At 40.2% G+C, this 20,796-nt stretch overlaps 1 long non-coding RNA gene across 1 annotated transcript in view; it reads right to left on the reverse strand.

Annotated features, from left to right (window-relative positions):
- Positions 1-20,796, reverse strand: part of LOC141545639 (uncharacterized) — a 373,595-nt gene that overhangs the window by 110,245 nt on the left and 242,554 nt on the right. Inside the window, exon 3 of the long non-coding RNA XR_012483097.1 lies at positions 8,807-8,946. This is a non-coding gene — a long non-coding RNA (uncharacterized LOC141545639). The remainder of the gene's footprint in view (positions 1-8,806; positions 8,947-20,796) is intronic.

Genomic DNA, 20,796 nt, shown 5'->3' on the forward strand with positions numbered 1-20,796 from the left:
TATTCTTCCCTTCACCTCTTCCTACCAGGTGAAAAATAACCTTTGGAACAAACGGTAGTCAAAAAAGGTATATGACATTTCATATGAGTCCATCATCTTTTTATAATAATTCTTTTGTCTTTATAAAATGGTGCTTGATCATTGGGTTGTTCCAAGTTTTTGAGTCTTTCAGAACTGTTCATTTTTACAATGTAGCTACTCTTTGGATATGTTGTTTTCCTGGTACTGCTCACTTCACTCCACATAAGTTTGTACCAGTCTTCCTTGCTTTCTTTGAAATTGTCCCTTCAAGACAAGACTTTGTTTTTGTCTCCTCCCCCCAGATCTTTGTCCTGGCAGCCACTTAGTTAATGCTTATTTAGTTATCAGATTGCCTTCCAAGTGGAAAAGGGATTCAACTCATTCTGTTTTGCCCATAAAATTGTGAACTAAATCTGATCTGTAGAAGTTATTGATGGGCAATAAGGAAGAGCTTCCTATCAATAAAAAAATGGTACTTCTAGCTTCGTTGGTAGTGAGTTCCCTGTCACTGGAGGTTTTCAAGAAGGCAGATAAGTACTTGCCAGGGATGTTAGAGGGGGAATCGGTGCTTCGGTTGACCTCTGAAATCCCTTCCAAGACGTGAAACTCCGGAATTTGCAATGTGTTTGTTGCTCTCTAGTTTTTAAAAAGAAGGAATATTTCACCTTCAGAAACAGAGGAAGCAATCTTCTGGTGATATGTGGGTAACTTGCAGATCTCTCAAGGTTTTAGGTCCATAAAGCAGCCCCCTCTTCTTTTTTTAGAAGAAAAGATGGGCAAAGGTCCGTGGTTACTGCTTTTACAACTGCTGGCGGAAGAAGTTGTCCTCGGTCTTTTACCCAAGGTCTTATCAGGGCCCGCAGAAAGACTGATCACCGCAGCCCTCTCTCAGGGAACCAAAAAAGGCTTTGTGTTCTGCTTAGCATTAGCTTAGCTCATTAAAGTGTGATGGTTATCTCAGCACGGGGAGCAGCAGAGCTTGTCCCTCCCAGGCTCCGTGTCAGCCGGAGAGACTCACGTGCCTCTGGGACCGGGTGAACTGTAAAAAGCAGCCAGAGGGAAAGGTTGTGCTGAGATTAGACTAGAAGTGGGGAGGGGACATGGGGGCTGACATCCCGGCATCCTGGGAGAGAGGGGCCCCGGCAAAGGCAAAAGTCCTGACCTGGCTACAAGAGTCCGGTTCTCATGGCCACAGCAGCAGTTTCTAAGGAATCACTGTGATCTTGGGAACAAAAGATGCAAAATTTAGGGCAAGAAAGAATCTCTTTATCTCTGTCTCTGTCTCTCTCTCTCTGTCTCTCTCTTTATCTCTCTCTCTGTCTCTGTCTCTCTGTCTCACTCTGTCTCTGTCTCTCTCTCTGTCTCTGTCTCTCTCTGTGTCTCTCTCTGTCTCTGTCTCTCTCTCTCTGTCTCTGTCTCTCTCTCTCTCTGTGTCTCTGTCTCTCTCTTTATCTGTGGGTCTGCCTCTCTGTCTCTGTCTCTGTCTCTCTGTCTCTCTGTCTCTCTGTCTCACTCTGTCTCTCTCTTTATCTCTCTCTCTCTGTCTCTGTCTCTCTGTCTCACTCTGTCTCTGTCTCTGTCTCTCTGTCTCTCTCTGTCTCTGTCTCTCTCTTTATCTCTCTCTGTCTCTGTCTCTCTCTGTCTCTCTCTGTGTCTCTCTCTGTCTCTGTCTCTGTCTCTGTCTCTCTCTCACACCCCGCTCCCCCAACTTCGGATCCTGAGGCGCGAGGATAAAACCGAGCCCTGACCCGGCGGGTCCTGCGTGTTCCCTGGAGCGCGGGCACTACTTTTTATCCTGACGATGTAGAAAAATGGAAGCGCGTTAGCCTCGGGTCATGGTGCCGAGAAGTTCGTGGCCCCGCCCCTGGCCCCGCCCCCGGCCCGCGCTCGTGGCCCCGCCCCCGGCCCGCTCCCTCCAGCAATGCTTTTTGCTCATTTTCATATTAGTTGCATCAGTTCCCCGAGATAAAGCTCCCCTGAATGAGCAGCGGGGATGAGTCACCGGATGGGCCGTTATTCTTTTTGCTTAGCCAATTTCCCAGGCCCGGCACGAAGAGCCGCGCCGTCGGCTCGGGATAATTGCTTAGCATCAAGTCCAGCCGCCGCGTGACGCACCTTCTTACTTAGTTAAGGCTCCTCTCGGACGGCTGGAAAATGAGTCTCTTGCGTATCTAGGGCCCCACATTGCTCGGCTCCCCGGCAACTCGGCCGTGGAGCCACCCCTCCCCCTCTTCCCCGTTCCCCCTCCCCCCCTTCCCAGCCAGCCGGGGGGGGGGGGGGGGGTTGGGGGCGTTCACCGAGTGGTACCCACAGAGCATCCCTGCGGGCGCGGCCCCAGAGGTTGCGGCCCTCCCGGGCTCGGCAGCGCCCCCGCCCCCGCCCCCTCGCTGGGCCCTGGCGGCCTGGAGCTCGGAGGTTACAGTTTGGGGGTTTTCGTTTTCCTTTTCTCGGGTCAACTAACAAAGCGATCACGGCGGGGGGGGGGGGGCGCGCAGCCCCGAGCCCCTCCCGCTCCCGACTCTTCCTCTCCGCTCAGGGCCGCCAGACTCGGGAGAGAGGGAAGGAGAAGGAGGAGGGAGAAGTTGGGGGGGAGGGGGCGCCAGAGCCAGGAGAGTCCCCCCCCCAGGGGCTGGGGCAGCTCATCTCGCCGGAGGGGGCCGGTTTTCTGGAAGCATCACGTTTGGTCCCCCGTAGGTGGCCGTCAGGGCACTAGCCCGGGCCCGTGGGAGCCGCGCACTCAAGTCCTTCCTCTGCCCTCAGGCCGAGAGGACCCCTCAGCCCCGCCCGGCTCCTTTCGGCTTCCCCCGCTAAGCACCCCCCTGCCCCTGCCCCACGGCTGCGGGATTCACCAGCGGCGCTTTCCTCCCTCGAGGGCCCCAGCCTAGCCCCCAGAGCCCCAGCCCTGCCCGGCTCTTGCACGCACGGTTAGTAAAGACTCGCCGCATCCATGAGATCGCTGGAACTTTAGGATGAAGAAGCGGGCAGGGCTAAAATGCTGCTTCTCCTGTTACTAATGAGGAAGGACAGTGAAGGCACCGAAGCCCAGCGCTTCACCCACGGTGCCCTTCCTGCAAAAAGAGGCCCAGAATATCTGGTTTGTCCCAGCATTCCTGCCACGGGCGCTAAGCGGCCGAGACTGGAACTCGGCTCTTCCAGGTCTTCTGCCTCCACCCACAGCAGCACTTTCCGTGCCATGCACCCATCTGGCTGCATGTATGGATTTCTGATTCAGGTTCAGGGCCCTCTTCACATTAACTTGTAGAGAAATGTGAGAGTCTAGCATTTTATGGTCCTTTGGGGCCATTTAAATCCTATATTTCTTACAGAGACTTAGAGGTGGAAGGTAGTCCATGTAGTCCACTTTATAATGTATACATGAGCTAACTGCGGCCAGGAGGGGGTAAAGGACTTGCCCAGGATCACATAAACTAGGTCGCAGAGCTGGGATTTGGGACCCAGCCTTGTCGTTCTCTTTCCCCCATTCCATGTGGCCTCCCCGAGATTAGACTCAAGGGAGTAATGTGGGACCCTAATATTTAGAGTCTGAAGGAAGCCAGAGATCGTCTCCTTGAACATTAGGACAGAGGTAGTCCCATACATCTTTGAGAGAAGCCTTTCCGAAGAACAGAGTTTGATTCTTCTTCCTTTCCTTTTTTGAATTAAAGCTGCTTATTTACAAAACATGCGCATGGGTCATTTTTCAACACTGACCCTTGCAAAAATTTCTGTTCCAAATTTTTCCCTCCTTCCCTCCACCCAATCCCCTAGCTGGCAGGGAGTCCAATACATGTTAAATATGTTAAAATATATGGTAAATCTAATACATGGAAACATATTTATACAGTTATCTTGCTGCACAAGAAAAATAGGATCTAGAAAGAAAAGAAAACCTGAGAAGGAAAATAAAATGCAAGCAAACATCAACAGAAAGCAGGAAAATGCTGTTGTGTTCCACAGTTCCCACAGGCCTCTCTCTGGGTGTCTAGGCTCTCTTGATCACTGAACGATTGGAACTGGTTTGAATCATCTCATTGTTGGAGAGAGCCATGTCCAGTTTGATTGATTTCATTCCCCTGTACTAGGGCATTGGCAGAGGCATTTGCCATGGGGAAAATTGAGAAGGAGGTGAGTCAATCAATATTTAAGCAGCTGTTATGTGTGCAGTTCTGTGCTAGGGCCTATGGGAGTCACCAAAAAAAAAAAAAAAAAGTAACATAAAATATGAGAGGCAGAAAGGATTTTAGAGACCCTCTATCCTTCTCTTCATTTTGCAGATGAAGAAATCAAGGCACAGATTAGTTCAATTTAGTGCAACCATTTCTAGGTTTTATTATGTACAAATCTCTTTCCCAGGCCCTAGAAGGAAAACCACAGCTAAAACTTGCCTGGAATGATGCAGCTTTTCCGAACTAAGACTGAAACTAGAAATCCCTTGTCTGATGCTCTGCTAATAGCCTGCACATAGTAGGCACTTCATACGTGCTTGCTGAATCGGTGTTCCAGTAGAAGAAAATGAAGCAGATAGTAAACTCGGCCCTGGGGAAAGACTTTCCTAATGTATTTATGGAGGACCTCTTTACCCAGGATTCAGTGATTTCTAATGTCCTTCAGATTCCCTTAAGTCTAATCTCAGAGAGGCAGCATAGTGTAGTGGAAAGATAATTAAAAGACAGAATTAAACCTCCACAATATGGCTGTTTCTCAGTGTGACACAATCTTCCCTCAAGGAGCTTCTTGTCTCTCAGTGATCTGAGAAACCTAACGGATCTGAGGCAGGAGATAATTAAACAGCATGGTTTCTGCAGTTACTAGCAATTGGGAAGAGAAGATCTGGAGATCTCATTAGCTAAAAGAAATGCACATGTATAGCCTGCAGAGGAAAAGACTTCTTGGTGATAAGGTGGCAGGACTCAAGCACTCTAAGGGCTGTCATACGGGAGAGAAATTCAAGTTCTGTTGGGTCCCAGAAGTAGAGCTAGGAACCATGGGAGAAAGGGGCTGAGAAATCCTTTTCAGCTCCTAACAAATAGAACTGTCCAAGATCAGACTACCTCCATGGGGTTACCCTTTGGTTGAAGTCATCAAGGGAAGGGGAGCTCTCCCTTGTGGGGGATGGAATAGAGGATGTTCTCATTCAGTTAGACATCGGCCATTGATCTTTGGAACCCTTTACCACATTCTCACTGCTCTTTCTTTGTACCTCCCTCTCTTGATTTCACCTTCCAATTGTACCCTATATTGTTGAGATAGATGCAAATCGTATATGTGTATGTTATACATACAGAAGCACATATGTGTATTGATATTCACACAAACACGTATGCAAAGACAAACATATGGACACGTGTGTGTGTTCCAGATATCCTCCAGTCTGAAAACAAGCCATACTTTTCTGCTACATCTGACTGTTATTTAATTCCATCAAAAAGCAACCAGCCAATAATCATTCATTAAGTGTTTACTGTATACCAGACACTGTTAAGCACTGAGGATTAAAAAACACAAAAACAAAACAAAACAAAACAAACAAAAAAAAAAAAAAAACAGCTCTTGCCTTCAAGGATCTTACATTCTATGAGGGAGATGGCTGTCTAGAACCGAAGGTAAGAGAAATCAGAATCAAGAGAAGATGGCCTTAGAGAGGATGGCACTGAGCACATGTTGACGTGCCCATGTGGTGCCAGTAGCCGTGCTTGGCACTGGGCATGTGAAAGACCCGGAGGAGTGTTTTTACCAGCGCTCAGGGCAGGAGGTGGAGCTGCTACTTCAGGAACCAGGGGCCGATTGGGCTGGACCAGGGTGTTCCTGAAGAAGACCTTTGAAACAAGCCTGGATAAGTAGAAGGGGAGCAGATGGTGGAAGGTCCTACATATCAGCCAAGAAGCTGGTATTTTATCCTAAAGACAATGCGGGACTCCTGAAAGTTTTGAAGTGGGGGACATGGTCATGCCTGTGCCTTAGAGCAATTATTTTGGTGGTTGTGTGGAGATTGCATCGGGAGCCGGAGAAAGGAGAGGAAGGAAGACCAATCAGGAAGTGAATGCAGTGGAGAGCTGAGGGTCCAGTTTTGGGGGCAGCTTTGTAAGTGGAAAGAAGAGACTGATGTGCGAGGAGAATTGATCATTTAGCAACAGAGAAGTGGAGGGCCATGTGAGGGAGAGGGCAGAGTCCAGAAGGACTCTATAGTGAGTCTGGATGACTGGATTAAGGATGGAACCCTCGGCAGAAACATGGCAGTGTCCTGGAAGCCAAGGGAAGAGGGGATCTCTATGAGAAGGCAGTGGTCCAGAGCCACAAAAACACCAGGACACTGAAGGAGGCTGAGAAGTGGGAAAGGCAGTCAGATGGAACACTTAAGAGACCCTAGGGAAATGTAAAGAAGGCAGCAGAGGGGGGGTGCTAGTGGGAGGGTGCCAGAGAGAAGATCCAGGGATTGTGGGGATCCCTTCTGGCTGGGGGAAGAACAGGAAGTATAGATATAGATATAGATATTCATATTCATATCCATATCCATACACACATATAATGAACCATTAGAGACAAACATACCAGTAAACAAGGAATAGACAAGATTTTAGATGAAACTCTGAACATCTTTCAAGCACAGTTTTTCAGTGTAGTTTACATTTAGCACAACAGTGACAACAGCAGTCTCATCTCTGTCCCCCTTTGAAGCGGAGGAGGAAGAATTTGAGGGGGATGGCTAGGGATTAGACCAGAAATGACAGAGGAGCACTTTCCATGCAGAGGAATGGCCAGATCAAAGGTACAGAAGAAAGTAACTCGGGATACTGAGAGAGTAAGAAGTTTGTCTAGGCTGACTGCCTTGGGGCAGTTCTGGGAGGCAGGGCTGGGAAAGCTGATTACAGCCAAGTTGTGGGAAGCTTTGGGGCTGGGTGTGTTTAGGCAAGACTTAATTAGTGCTTAGTGGAACCTTCACTAGAGTTGAAGGTTTGAGCTCTAGCTCAGTCCCTTATATGCTAAGTGACAGATTGATTTACTAAATTGCTTCCTTTATTGCTTTGGGACCTTTCTTTCTTAATCTGTCAAATGATGGATTAGGACGACTTGGTCCCCACCGCAGCGCTAAAATTTTATCTTTGTGACTATTGTAATAGGGAGCTAGTGAAGGTTTTTGAGGAAAGGGGTAAAAATGTATCTAATCTGCTGCCAAATCTTGTTATTTGTACCTTCACAACATTGCAGTCACTCTATCATTTATTAAGCATTTACCATATGCCAGTGTTAAATTCTGGGAATATAAAGAAAGTCTCTCTTATTTCTATGTATCCTCTCTTATTTTAACTTCCCAATTTTCGTATATGGGCTGCTGAAGCTAGCGTGTCTCTTATAATGACACTTACATAAAATTATATAAAACTATATAACATGATATAAAATGATGTCTCTTTTACTTGTATCTTTCTCTTCCATCACACAACTGCTAAACCAGTGCAGGCTCTTGTCTTCTTCCTCCTAATTATCATATAGCAATAGGTTGCTAATTGATCTTTCCCATTCAAGCCTCCTCTCATTACAATCCATATCCCTACTTAGTTGCTAAAGTGATTTTCCTAAAGTGTAGAGCTGACCACATCATTCAATAAGCTCCAGGGGCTTCCCATTATCTCTAGGATCAAATATAAAGTCATCTGTTTGGCATTTTGAGCTCTTCATGACCTTATCCTTTCCCAGTCTTCAACTTTGTGCCTTTCAGTACACTGACCTACTTACTTGTTCCACCTCCCATAGGACCCTATAACTCCCATCTCTGCCTTTGCACTGATTATCTATGTCCCATGTCAGGAAAGATTTCCCCCCTTACCTTTGCCTGGTAGTTTTTTGTTCCCTTCAAATTTTAGGCCAGATCCTACCTTCTGCAGAATAACCTACCTAATAGCTAGTGCTTTTGAGATTTCCTTTCATCTGAATTATATATTTTGTATATGTACCTAATTATTTACATGCTATTTCCCCCATTAAAATGTAAACTTCCTGAAGGCAGGTATGTTTTAAAAAATACATTATTATTCTTATTTTTTGTATACCCAGTTTTTAACACAGTGCCTGCATCATAATAAGAACTTAATAAATCCTTTTTGATGTATTGCTGATTGTGGCCTGGGGAAATTACCTCAGCGATGTGAATAAGGTGAACTTGACAAAAAGCAGAGACATGACAAGGAGCATCCATTGAGGTCTTTCTTTTAAAGAGCCCTAAGGAGTGTACAATCTATATTCCTATATTTTACTTCTCTCGATTGTAAACTTCTCAAGGACAGTGCAATCTCTATCTAATAAAATCCCCGTAGTGTCAAGGATGCTGCCTTACATCCAATGAACACTCAATAAATATTGATGGTGACCCATCAGGCTGCTGAATCTCCCAGGATACATGACCCAGGGTTGGGGCGATTGTGGTATTTGCGGCCACTTGATAAATACAAATAAATGACACATCCAAATGTCTACAGCCAAGCATCTAAATACTTCCCAAGTAAGAATTTTGCTGCTTCTTCTGTTTTGTCGGGAACGATACAATAACTTTTTAAAGACAACAAACTATCTTAGAGCCATGCCATTTCTTTTGGACCCCTTTGGTGAGGAAGAGGGTATTTTGGAAACAATGTTGGCTGGAGAGCCAGGAACTCAGACGCTTATCTTGACTACCAACCAACCATATGTCATTAGAGTCATCATTTGCTAGCTCTTAGCCTCAGTTTCCTCACTGTAAAGAATATGAGAGATTAAACTAAATGATTTTTAGGATCTCTTAAAAGCTTACCATAATTCTGGGGAGTAATCCTAAATTCTTCCAAATGCAAATACCTTCGATTACAATTGAATATTTCTGTCTGACATGGCGAGCTCCAAGTTTTTTGTCCAAATCCTCTCTTTTCTCTGGCCTTTTCATATTGTCCAAGCCTGGAAATAGGAAAAAAATGCGGTAGAAAAGGGTTTTTCTTGCTGTTGCTGCTGTTTCAAGGTGGGTTGAGTTTTTCCATATTCTTAAACAGCTTTTTTTTTTTTTTTTTTTTTTTTGGAAGACCTGTGATTTCATTAGCCTAAGGAACTTCCAGGGAAGAAACTCACTGTATTGGGCTGATTGGTACCTGCTCAACAATTTATAATCTTGGGGAGTTGCCTGGGACACAGAGAGGGTAAATGATCTATCGAGGGACACACAGCCAGTACATGTCACTGTTTGAACCTAGGGCTTTCGAGCCCTGCAAAATCATTTAAGTGAGATGAGGAGGAAGGGTGTGGATGGTTCACTGTGCAAGGTCATCTCCACTTCTGGAAAACAAAGCTCCCACCTTGATGGGTCATGCCCCCAGCTGCAGGGACACATGATTTTATGGCAAGAAACATTTGATAAAACTTATTTTAGCATCTGGAGTCGGAAGGGACTTTGGAAAATCCTTTTTCCATCCTTTTCAAATTATGAATGAGAAATCTGGTATGAGGTCAAGTACTCTGATCACATGGGCATTTATTGGCAGAGCCAGTATTTGAACTTAGTCTTTCAAATGATAAATCCACACTGTTCCTGCAACTCCCCCCTGCTGATCTCTGCGGAGGTTCTCCAGCCCCAGAACATGTTGCTGAATGTGTAAGTAGCTCTTAAGACCCTGTCATTCACAGGGAGTGGAAGCCTTGTGCTTGGTGACAGCTGTTTATTTTATTCTTAAGTGGTCAGAAATGAATGCTTTTGCCTGAAACTTCCTCCCTCCCCCCCTGCCGCCACTAACCTTTTATAGCATTTATAATGACTGTGTTAAATCAAACCTCATTATAATGTAATGGGGCCTGACTGAAATATTGCAAGTATGATCCTGGAGAATTTCATAAATTATTAAACAGTAATTGAAAGTAATATGGCAGAATACCCTTTGTACCTGAGGGGAAAAACTATTGAGGGTTTTGTGCAGAAGTAGATCCAAATAAAGAACACATATGAAATATTTGGAGTGGAATGGAAAGAGGAGGAATAATTGAGGGACTAAACAAATACTTTGACTTTTAGAGCCAATATCTTTTTCTAAACAGAATTCTATACTTAATTTATCAAAGTAAATAAATAAATAAGCAAAATAAAAATAATAATTCATTTTATGGATAATTTTCTAAATCATACACAAACTATTTGAAATCTTCCTGTTGGTTTTAGCAAAACAGTATCAATTAGGTGCTTTCCTCTATTTCCCTTGCTGATCTTCTTTTTAATTTTTTATTAAAACATATGCATGGATAATTTTTCAACACTGACCTTGCAAAACCTTGTGTTACAAATTCCCCCTCTTCCACCCTCTTCCCTAGATGGCACAAAATCTAATATATGTTTAACACGTTAAAAATATGTTAAATCCAATACATGTATACATACTTACACTTGCTAAACAAGAAAAATCAGATCAAATAGCGAAAAAATGAGAAAAAAACAAAATACAAGTAAACAACAACAAAATAAGTGAAAATGCTGTGTGGTGATCTATCCTCACTTCCCACAGTCTCTCTCTGGGTGTAGATGGCTCTCTTAATCACAAGACTCTTGGAACTGGCCTGAATCATCTCATTGTTGAAGAGAGTCACATCCATCAGAATTATTCATCATATAATTATGTTGTTGGCTGTATTCAATGATCTCCTGGTTCTGCCCATTTCACTTAACACCAGTTCATGTAAGCGTCCCCAGGCCTTTCTGAAATCATCCTGCTGGTCAATAATATTCCATAACATTCATACACTATAACTCATTCCATTCAGCCATTCTCCAGCTGATGGGCATCATCAGTTTCCAGTTTCTCACCACTACATAAAGGGCTGCCATAAACATTCTTGCACATGTGGGTCCCTTTCCCTCCTTTAAGATCTCTTTGGGATATAAGCCCAGTAGAAACACTGCTGGGTCAAAGGGGATGCACAGTTTGATGGCCCTTTGGTCATAGTTCCATATTGCTCTGCAGAATGGTGTCCTTTTTCTTCTATATATGGATTTGTTGACTTTCCCTTCCCCACCCTTGTTCTGGAGCCTGAGGATCCAGCAGGAGCATATCTCCGAGTGGTTCCTTTGAGGGCCTTCATGCCCTTCCTCCCAGAGCTGGATGTTCTCTCTCACTCTATTCCCACCTAAGGGCATGGCAACCCAGATCTGAGCTCATTGGCCCTTTTCCAAAATCAGAAGTATGAGAGATGCTCACTTACCCAGAGTGGATGAGCAGAATAAGGCCCAAGGGCATCTCCGTCTCTGACTCTTGTAGATTTTGCTCCACCAAGGATGCATCAGTATTCTTATTTTTCCACATACCCTCTTGTATTTATCATTTTCTGTTTCTGTCACATTAGCCAATTTGATAGGTAGGAGGTGGTACTTCAGAGTTGTTTTAACTTTCATTTATCTAATCAATTGTGATTTAGAGCAATTTTCAAGTGACTATTAATAACTGATTTCTTCTTTGGAAAACTGCTTATTCATATCATTTGAGCATTTAACAACTGAGGAATGGCTCTTATTTTCATAAATTTGGCTCAGTTTCCTATATATTTGAGAAATGATGCCTTTATCAGAAAAAAAATTGCTGTAAAAGTTTCCCTCAGTTTCCTATTTTCCTTCTAGTTTGGCTGCCTTGGTATAAAACTTTTTAATGTTATACAATCAAAACTATCAATTTACTTCCTGTGATCTTGTCCATCTCCTGTTTGGTCATAAATGCTTCTCTTATCCATGGATTTGACAGGTATGTTTTTTCCACACTGCTCTAATTTATTTATGATATCACTCTTTTTTTTTAAATTAATTTTATAATTATAATTTTTTGACAGTACATATGCATGAGTAATTTTTTTCTTACAACATTATCCCTTGTATTCATTTTTCCAAATTTTACCCTCCTTCCCTCTACTCCCTCCCCTACATGACAGGCAATACCATACATAATAAATGTGCCAAAGTATAACCTAGATACAATATGTGTGTGTAAATCCAATTTTCTTGTTGCAAGGTAAGAATTGGATTCCGAAGGTTTAAGTAACCTGGGTAGAAAGACAGTAGTGCTAACAGTTTACATTCAATTCCCAGTGTTCCTTTTCTGGGTGTAGCTGTTTCTGTCCATCATTGATGATATCACTCTTGATGTCCTAATAATTTATCCATTTTGACATTACACCAACATGTGCTGTTTGGTGAGCTGTTAATCTCTGCCTAGTTTTTGCCAAACTACTTTCCACCTTTCCTATAATAGTTTTTGTTAAATGGTATCTTCTCTCCTCCAAATCTTGGGTCTTTTGGCATTATCTAACATTCAACAACCACAGTCTCTTACTGCTGTATTTCATGAAACTAATCTTTTCCACTGACTTAACACTCTAATTCTTAGTCAATATGAGATTATTTTGATGATTACCACTTTATGACAGTTTGAAATCTAATACTGCTAAGCCATTTTCCTTTACGTTTTAAAATTTGATTCCTTTGATATTCTTGACCCTTTGTACTTTGAGAGGAATTTTATTATTTTTTTCTAGCTTTATAATGCAATTCCTTGGTTGTTTGTTATGGCACTTAATAAGTAAATTAATTTAGGAAGAATTTTTATTTTTATTACATTGGTTTCGCCTACCTGTGAGCAATTAATGATTCTCCAGTGATTTAGAGCTATCTTTATTTATGTGAAAATAAAATATAATATTCCATAATTCTCTCTGAACATCCATTTCCTCATCTTTAAAGTGCAAATAATAATGCTTAAATTATAGAATTCATATTTCATTGTAAGATTTGCAAAGTGCTTTACAAATGTTATCTCATTTTATCCTAAGACTAACTCTGACAGTTGTTGATGGGGAAAGTGTGGCAAATAAAGGTTAGATGACTTAGTCAGGGTCACACAACTAGTAAGTATCTGAGGCTGTATTTGAACTCATCTTCTTATCTCCAAGCCCAGTGCTCTGTCTAGCTTCCTTTAGTTGCTTGCAGATAACATACACATAGCATTAGTTTTTGAAATACTACAGCCTCACCTGAGAGAGACAGTCACTGAAAAAAGATCAGTTTGACAATCTACATATGAAATGAGAAATGGAGAAAGAATAAGGATCGTCTGGGATGTTGGATAGCCGAACTATTTTCTATACCTTGGACAGTAGTCTGGGTCTAGAGTTAAACAGAAAGAAGACTGGATTACATTTGGGAGATCACACATGCAAAGAAAAATGAGGACAAAGGACAGTTCAGCCTAACCCTTGTTCTTAGTGTGAAACTCTTAGTATTTATATTAGGTTTTGGTTATAAATAAATATTTTTAAAAATTATTTTCAGAAAAAATATTTTGATTCTTTGATTTTTGGAGTGCTTTTGCATATATGCTTCCTTTGCTTTCAACATCTTTTTCTGCTTCTATTTATATACTTGTAAATTATATAATTTTTCTTCTTGATATGATTTAGTATTATTTGCTTAATATTGAAACATACTTCCATTTATAGTAGAAATCTTAGTGATCAAATGAACCATTTTGATATATTATTGCATTCTGAAGGCCATTGTTTTACTTAATATCTTAATAAAGAAACTAGTTAATCACATATGTTTTTAGTTTTATTTTTCTGCCTTAGCCTTTCCAGGTTTTTAATCTATGAGTTAGAAGATTTGAACTCAATGTTCTTTTTAATTCTAAATTATTAATTAAATTTAATTCTAAATTTATGATTATATTATCCTTAATTTCAAAAAAGTTTATACAATATGGGAATTATTTATACTTTGAATGTTTGATAGAATTTATTTGTGAATACATCTGATTTTTAAAACTTGTGTCTATTAATAAGATGTTTAATTTCTTTTGAAATACTTTTATTTGGGTTATCTATTTTTTGCTTTTTCCATTTAGATTTTTAAATGCTTTTGTGAATTTTTTCATTCATTTATTTTATATTCTCATTTTTTTGTATATGTAGGTTTTTGTGTATATTTTTGCATAATATATTATGGTTCTGGTAATTTGCTTTATTTCTTCCCAGTATAGTGTGATCTTTTCTTCCTCACTTCTGATTTTTAAAATTTGGTTTCCCTAATTTCTTCTACTAAATTTGTTAATGATTTGTCAATTTTGTTTGTTTTTTCAAGAAACCAGTTCTTTAATCATTCTTCAATTTCTGAATCAACTTCTCCTTTTATTTTAATAATTCCTTCTTTTCTCTTTCTAATTTTTAGCTACAAACTCACTATTTTCTTTCCATTTTCTCTTATTAATACAGATGTTCAGGGATATAAATTGCCTCTAAACTTTGGCTGAATCTCTATGCATTTTGATATATGTATTTTATATATATATATATATATATACATATATATATATATAATTAAAATGTATAGAGATACATATATGTATAACTACATCTTTACCATGATATAGCGAGTAGAACATTGGACTTGAAGTCAAAAAGACCTGGATTTGTATTAGCCTAGGACCCTCAATAGCTATGTGATCCTGGGCAAGTCACTTAACCCCTTTCATTCTCAATTTCCTCATCTATAACATGAGGGGGAGAGGAGACTTGATGGTTTCTGTGGTTCCTTCTAGCTCTAAATCCCATGATACTTTGTTTTCATAGTATCATTATTCTCAATACAAGGTATCCCAAAAATCTATGCGAAAATTTTCAAGCTCAATACTTTTAAAAACAACATACTCTGTTTAATCTTGTTGTGATAATGTATTCTTAAGCCAAGACATTATTCAAAAGGATGGCAGCATTGATAGTATAATGGGAATGAACTGACTTTGCAAAGATGTGAGTTCAAGTACAAGTCACCATCTCTTTAGATCTCAGTTTCTCCATTTGTAAAGTGAAAGGATGGGTTAGATCAGTTTTGTCAAACTTAAATAGAAAAAAGGATCCACTGATCTGTGGCCCCTAGGGGCTGCACAGTGACTTTGTTTTAAAACACAATATTATCTGTTTCATTGTGTCTATTTTGTTATTTTTTATTCTGGTTCCTGTCCCATTGGGACCCTGTGTTTGACATCTCTGGACTAGATAAGTTTTAAGATGCTTTTTTCTACTGCTCAATCTATAATCCCAAAAGTCAATTTTAGTATCTATGTAGACTCATATCTTTGAAGCCTATTTTCTCTATTATTATTAAGTATTATTTCCAACCAATAAAATCCAACAGGAAGAGATACAAAGACATTCCATTCAAAATAACTGTTAATAGTATAAAGTATTGGGGAATCCATCTACCAACGGAAAGTCAGGAATTATATGAGCAAAATTGCAAAACACTTGCCACAAAAATAAAGTTAGATTTAAATAATTGGAAAAACATTAAGTGCTCTTGAATAGGTCGAGTGAATATAATAAAGATGACAATACTCCCCAAACTAATCTATTTATTTAGTGCTATACCAATCAGACTCCCAAGAAACTATTTTAGTGACCTAGAAAAAATAACAACAAAATTCATATGGAAGAATAAAAGGTCGAGAATTGCAAGGGAACTAATGAAAAAAAAATTAAATGAAGGTGGTCTAGCTGTACCTGATATAAAACTATATTATAAAACACCAGTCACCAAAACCCTTTGGTATTGGCTAAGAAATAGATTAGTTGATCAGTTGTATAGGTTAGGTTCACATGACAAAATAGTCAATAACTATAGCAGTCTAGTGTTTGACAAACCCAAAGATCCCAACTTTGGGGATAAGAATTCATTATTTGACAAAAACTGCTGGGAAAACTGGAAATTAGTATGGCAGAAACTAGGCAAGGACCCACACTTACCACCACATACCAAGATAAGATCAAAATGGGTCCATGATTTAGGCATAAAGAATGAGATCATAAATAGATTAGAGGAACATGGCATGGTTTACCTCTCAGACTTGTGGAGGAGGAAGGAGTTTGTGTCCAAAGGAGAACTAGAGACCATTATTGATCACAAAATAGAACATTTTTATTACATCAAATTTAAAAAGCTTTTGTACAAACAAAAACTAATGCAAACAAGATTAGAAGGGAAGTAACAAATTGGGAAAACATTTTTATAGTTAAAGGTTCTGATACAGGCCTTATTTCCAAAATATATAGAGAACTCTAATTAATAAGAAATCAAGCCATTCTCCAATTGATAAATGGTCAAAGGATATGAACAGACAATTTTTCAGATGATGAAATTGAAACTATTTCCACTCATATGAAAGAGTGTTCCAAATCACTACTGATCAGAGAAATGCAAATTAAGACTACTCTGAGATACCACTACACACCTGTCAGATTGGCTAAGATGACAGGAACAAATAATGATGAATGTTGGAGGGGATGTGGGAAAACTGGGACACTGATACATTGTTGGTGGAGTTGTGAAAGAATCCAGCCATTCTGGAGAGCAATCTGGAATTATGCCCAAAAAGTTATCAAAATGTGCATACCCTTTGACCCAGCCATACTACTACTGGGCTTATACCCCAAGGAACTACTAGAGAAGGGAAAGGGTCCTGTATGTGCCAAAATGTTTGTGGCAGCCCTTTTCATAGTGGCTAGAAACTGGAAGATGAATGGATGTCCATCCATTGGAGAATGGTTGGGTAAACTATGGTATATGAATGTTATGGAATATTATTGTTCTGTAAGAAATGACCAGCAGGAGGAATACAGAGAGGCCTGGAGAGACTTACATCAACTGATGCTGAGTGAAACGAGCAGAACCAGAAGATCATTATACACTTCAACAATGATACTGTACGAGGATGTATGCTGATGGAAGTGGATGTCTTCAACATAGAGAAGAGCTGATCCAATTCCAATTGATTAATGATGGACAGAACCAGCTACATCCAGAAAAGGAACACTGGGAAATGAGTGTAAACTGTTAATTTTACCTTCTGAATCCAATTCTTCCTGTGTAACAAGAAATTCGGTTCTGCACACATGTATTGTATCTAAGATAGACTATAATATATCTAACATGTATAAGACTGCCTGCCATCTAGGGGAAGGTGTAGAGGGAAAGAAGGGAAAAGTCAGAACAGAAGTGAGTGCAAGGGATAATGTTGTAAAAAATTACCCATGCATATGTACTGTCAAAAAAAAGTTATAATTATAAAATTAAAAAATATATATTTTAAAAAGTATTATTCCCAAATGCAGTTGTAACTCTTATTCTTTCTTTTCCATTTGGATCACAGGAATCACAGAATAAGGTAAAGGTTACCTTGAATTATCTATGTACTTTGAGTCTGCAAAATGTGAATTGATATATTCACAGCAGATTCAATTCCTTCATTTGTTTTCAAATCTGTAACTCCTTTATTGTTTATCTTTTTCCTTGGTTAATTATGATGGGTTAGTAGGCAGTTAAAATCTTCCAGTGTTATTGATATCATACCTATTTTTATCTTTTAACTTTTTCTTTTCCAATTAGCTTATATGATGTTACATATATAGAAGTTTAATACTGATAACTTCTCATTATCAGTGATACTTTTAAGTATAGTATAATTTCGTTTTTTATTTCTTTTAATGCTTGCTCACTTTGATAAAATTTTGTCACATATCATCATTGCCTCTCTAGATTTGTTGGAGCATGGTAGATTTTATCTAATCCAATATATTAAATATGTTCTATTTTTTGGTATTTGCCAGCATAAAACTATGTCCCTTTTCAAACTTTGGCCAATGTGTAGTTGGTAATAGTATGAGTCAAAAAATCCTTTCAGATTGTGAGTCTCATTTTTCGCTCTTGTATCTTTTCCCAGCTGCTTCATTGATACTGGAAAACACGAAGAGTTTAAGAAGTGGGAAACCCTAAAGTAAAGAGGGTCAAGTAGGGGGGTGCCATACTGCACAGAGTTCTGGGTCTGGATCCAAGAGTCTTGGTGACTCATTCCCCTGAGTTCAAATTCAGCTTCAGACACTTACTAGTTGTGTGAGTCTGATGTACTCACTTAATCCTGTAAGCCTCAGTTTCCTTATCTTTAAGCTGGAGGAGGAAGTGGCAAACCATTCCAATTTATTTACTAAGAAAAACCCAAATGACTTCACAAAGAGTCAGACATGACCAAAATGACTAGAACAACAACAAAAGTATAGAGCTGATCGATAATTTTTAGGTCAATAACTACTGTCTGGTTCATGACCTTAATTTTAGAGATGAACATTTTGGAAGTGTATTATCCAGTCACTGTTTGTTAGGGTGAGTTCTCTTTTTGAAGGCACCAGAAATATTCATTCTAACAAACAGATAATTTGAGGAGTATTAGCTTGCTTGGGATTTTGATCTAGAAAGGGGGGTAAAGAGGGAAGGAAAGGGAGAGATAAGTAAAGGTGCCTTCTCTTTCTCAAAGAGCACCTCAGTAGTCTAGCTGAGTAAGTCAGCTGCGTTAGCGGGAAGATGCAACAATCAGTACAGCCGTGTTTGTCAGCTCAATGTCAGTAGGAACAACACAAATCTATCGGCACCCCTTCAACCTCAGTACCCATGAGTTACTCCTCCTCACATGTGCCTTATTCACAGATATTTCCCACCTTGCTCACCACCATAGTAAAGGGAGAGATTTTTGTTTGTTATTTTTATTATTTCCATTTCAATCTATGCCTTTGTGCTGAAATAACTGCTTACTCTTGCTGACAATTGAAAGATAAATAGGCTGGTAGGGATTTATGCAGCACAGCCTAGGGAATTCAGGCTTTAAATTTGGGGGAGTTATTCAGAATCAATCAGGTACTGATAATCAATGTGCATGGCATTATCTACAACTTTAAAGGATCCATGCTGAGCCATGGAAAGCTAGTGGGCCTTCATCCTAGTCAGGAGGCCTGCCATTTAGTCCTTGTTCCAATTCCTACCAGCCATGTGTCTGTGAGTGAATCATTGACTCCTACTGGGCCCTTTTCCTTCTTTCTCATAATAACTCCGACGTCTTTCTCACTCAGGAACGCTGGCTCTTTGTGCTTCTGTCCCATGTGGAAATGGTAGGGCAGACCCGGAACATACGGAAGCATGTTTCCTTCCTGACTCAGTGGCTCCATTGCATTGTGGTGCTCACAACTTTAGCTGGGGGATTCAGACATGGAGGAAGCAATGTTTAAGGTGGGCTTTAAAGGTACTACATCAATACATAGAGATGGTGGGACAGGTAATCCAGTGATGGGGAAAAAGATGAGCAAAGGTATGCTGACAGTAAAGCAAGAAATGTGTTAATGGGACACACCCAAGATGGCCAATGGAGAAAAAAGTACTGATTTCAAAATCAGAGAACCTGAGCTCAAAAGCCTGCTTTTTTAGTGGCTCCTTGGGATTGGATCCCCACTACTAATAGGAGAAGTAACTCACCAACCTGCACTTCTTTCCCCTCAACTATAAATGAAAAAGCTGGGCATGGTAGCTTGTAAGGCCCTGTTAGTTCTAAACCATGATTCTTTGGATGTGGGGAAAAATAATATAAGAGAAGGTCAGAAAAGGAGATTGGAGTCAGATTGAAGAAGATCTTGAATGACAACCTTTGGTAGATCATGGGGAACCCCATAAGGCTTTTAAACAGAGTAGGGGTATAATTACCAGGCCAGCCAATCTGGGGATGGATGTGGGATGGGTTGGAAATGGGAAGAGACAGAGGCAAGAAGGGTGGTTAAGTGGTTATTACACTAATTTAAGAGAGATGATGGCTCTTCGATGTGGGAGGCTTCAGCCAGGAAAGTATAAAGTGTTCACATAGACCATGGCAGGACCCATCTTGTTCAGGTATGAGCTGGGAGGAGTGGTACCCAAAATGTTGGAATGTCCTAAGTAGCTTTTGTGCCTCACTTCATCTTGGGAGTGATGTGGGTATTAAGGAACCTTGATTCCAGACTCATTAACATTTTTTCCCCTCAAATCCTTCACTCTTCATTATTCCTCACCTTGTTTCAAGGATGTGCTTCATCATGAGTATCCCAAGTGCAAAAACTGAGCCAGAGAGAGGGCTTAAGAGACATGTTGAAGGTCATTCAATGCATCAGTAGCTAGACCAAAGACTGACTTGGTTTTCTGTAGACTGGGGGGTTTCCTCCCCTTGCCTTACTTATTGATTGACAAAATTGTTAATTAACCTTTTCCATTTGGTTGTGGTAAACTTTCTTTTCTGCCTTTTTGTGCCCTATCTCAGACCTAAAGGTCATCACCAGGCCAGTCCCTGAGTTACAGTTGTTTCCTGCCAAGCTCAAATCCCCAGGGTCTTTGTTGGTTAAGGAATACTGGATCTAATTTTAAAATGATTTATAGTTCCAATTTGTGCTAATATCATTATAAATCATCAATTTACATAGACTGAAGGCCTGATTAATTCAAATGTATTCATTTATTTTGTATTAATATGCACTCACTGACTAACCTCTGTATTCATTTACACACAAGATTAAAAACAGATTATTATAGTCAAACAACTCCCTATACAAGAAGAGTGAGGAGAACAGAATTTTATACTGTTTGCCCTCCTGGAAAACTCCATAAACTAAAAACTCTCTCTTCCAACCACAGGAAGAAAAGTCATAGAGATCAGGAAAGTTGGTTGAGTTTAATAGCCTATTCTAGTCTTGATTCTACTATTGTCTGTCTGTCTGTGCCTTCTTACCTATAAAGTGGAAATAATATTTTAATATTTCCAGAGATATTTTAAGTGTCTTAAAGATAAATAAGGCTAAGCCCTTGAAGTTTATTATAATAATTGGTACATCACAGAGAACAAGAACTGGTTATGCTACAAGCTTTTTGTGTGGGGGGGACCCTATCTCTCT

This window comes from Sminthopsis crassicaudata, chromosome 6 (genome assembly GCF_048593235.1).
Source record: "Sminthopsis crassicaudata isolate SCR6 chromosome 6, ASM4859323v1, whole genome shotgun sequence".
NCBI lineage: Eukaryota > Metazoa > Chordata > Mammalia > Dasyuromorphia > Dasyuridae > Sminthopsis > Sminthopsis crassicaudata.